The sequence below is a fragment of the Ochotona princeps genome, chromosome 1 (assembly GCF_030435755.1).
Source record: "Ochotona princeps isolate mOchPri1 chromosome 1, mOchPri1.hap1, whole genome shotgun sequence".
In the NCBI taxonomy this organism is placed as follows: Eukaryota; Metazoa; Chordata; class Mammalia; order Lagomorpha; family Ochotonidae; genus Ochotona; species Ochotona princeps.
The window spans coordinates 58,181,907-58,183,672 of NC_080832.1; the positions used below are offsets into that span (position 1 = coordinate 58,181,907).

General features: G+C 35.8%; 1 pseudogene; it reads right to left on the reverse strand.

Annotated features, from left to right (window-relative positions):
- Positions 1–702: 702 nt before the first annotated feature.
- On the reverse strand, positions 703–861 carry LOC118758316 (U2 spliceosomal RNA; annotated as a pseudogene).
- Positions 862–1,766: the final 905 nt, after the last annotated feature.

Consider the following 1,766-nt stretch of genomic DNA (forward strand, 5'->3'; position numbering starts at 1 on the left):
TCTCATTGCATAAAGTTGAAGTGTTATTATTTTCACCACAGTACTGATTTCTGTAGCTTGAGTTCCCTGCTGTTTTCAAGTTTTCCCTCTTAGTAAAACCTTATCTGGAGAACTTTGATTCTGAAACTTTGATTCTGAAACTATCATGTCTACAAGGATCCACCATTATGATACTGAGCATGAGTTAACTGATTAGTAAGCCTGCAAAATCATTGCATTTGAGCTGTAGTAGTTTCTGAAGTGAAAAACCAGGCAAAGTTCAGTGGCTCAGTGAATAAATCCTTGGCTTGCACACTGGGATCCACGTAGGCACTGTTTGTGTAGCAGCTGCTCTACTTCCCATTCCACTCAGTGCTTGTGGCCTGGGAAAGCAGTAGAGCACATCCCAAAGCCTTGGGACCCTGCACCCATGGGAGAGACTGGAGGACAGTCCTGGTTTCTGGCTTTGGATCAGTTCAGCTTCATCCATTGTGGCTGCTTGGGGAATGAACCAGTGAATGGAAGTACTTTGTTTCCTTTTCTCTGTATAAATCTCCCTTTCAAATGAAATAAATCAATTTAAAGAAATATAAATAGATAAATAAAATGAAAAACCATGTGCAAAAGTAGAATGAAATTATACACTGCAGATACACAAATCATTTATCCACACTGGGTCAGATATTTGGCAAAAATGAGAATCCTCCTGTTATTCAGCTGTATTTTCATTTTTAAAAAATCATCAGTGGAGAAGAGATTGATTATACAATTTTTGTGACAAATCCGGTTGTCTCAATTAACCCAAAAGTGAAAATAAAATCACATTTCTGCAGGTCTTAAGTGATTTTACGCTTGATCTTAGCCAAAAGGCTGAGAAGAGATCAAGATATTTTACATTACTGAATATCTTGTTCATGATTTGCAAGACTTATTTCTCCTACCTGCTGTCATCTTTCCTACCAGTACATATTACTTTTTCTTTTAGTTGGTTTATACATTTAAAGTGTTAAAACCTATATTTCATATTTTTGATATCTGAGAGCACTTTATAGTTCAGATTAATACTAGTTAATTGGATCACTTACTAAGTTTGATAACTTCTTTGATGACCAGGATTGAGTTTAATTTATCTTTACAGTTTGGATTGTTACAATTTATCTCAAGTATTATGGAAATAAAACAATCTTCTTCTAATCCCTTTGGAACTGGAGAAAAGTGCCTTAAGGAAGAAATGAAAAGTGGAGAAACAAATGTTGCATGTTTCTTAAACTTGTTTCCCGGGGTTGTAGTTTTAAGAATATGATTTGCAGTCCTCTAGGGCTGCAGGGGACTTTTTAGAGTCTGTAGGTCAAAAATCCTTTTATTATACCACTAAATTTTTATTTCACATTTTCGATTGTATATCCTCATGGGTGGACGTTTGAGCTTTCTGGAGGCTATCTATTGGATGACTGCACAGCAAACTCAATGTGAAAACAAACAGATTTCAAATGTCTACTAATAAGACATTAAAGAAACATGAAAAAATGATAAAGTGATGTCAAACTTCTTCCTTTTTTATATGTATCTCCACTTTTTAGTAAATACTTAGAAATAATATTTTAATTAGAAAGCATAACTACGTTAGGGCTAGCATGTTGGCTCAACAAGCAAATCTTCTACCTAACAGTGCCTGGATGGCATATTGGCACCTGTTCATGTCCAAACTGCTTTACTTCTGAATCAGCTTCATGATCATGGCCTGAAAAAGTAGCCAAGAATGGCTAAGTCCTTGCGACCCTGAACCC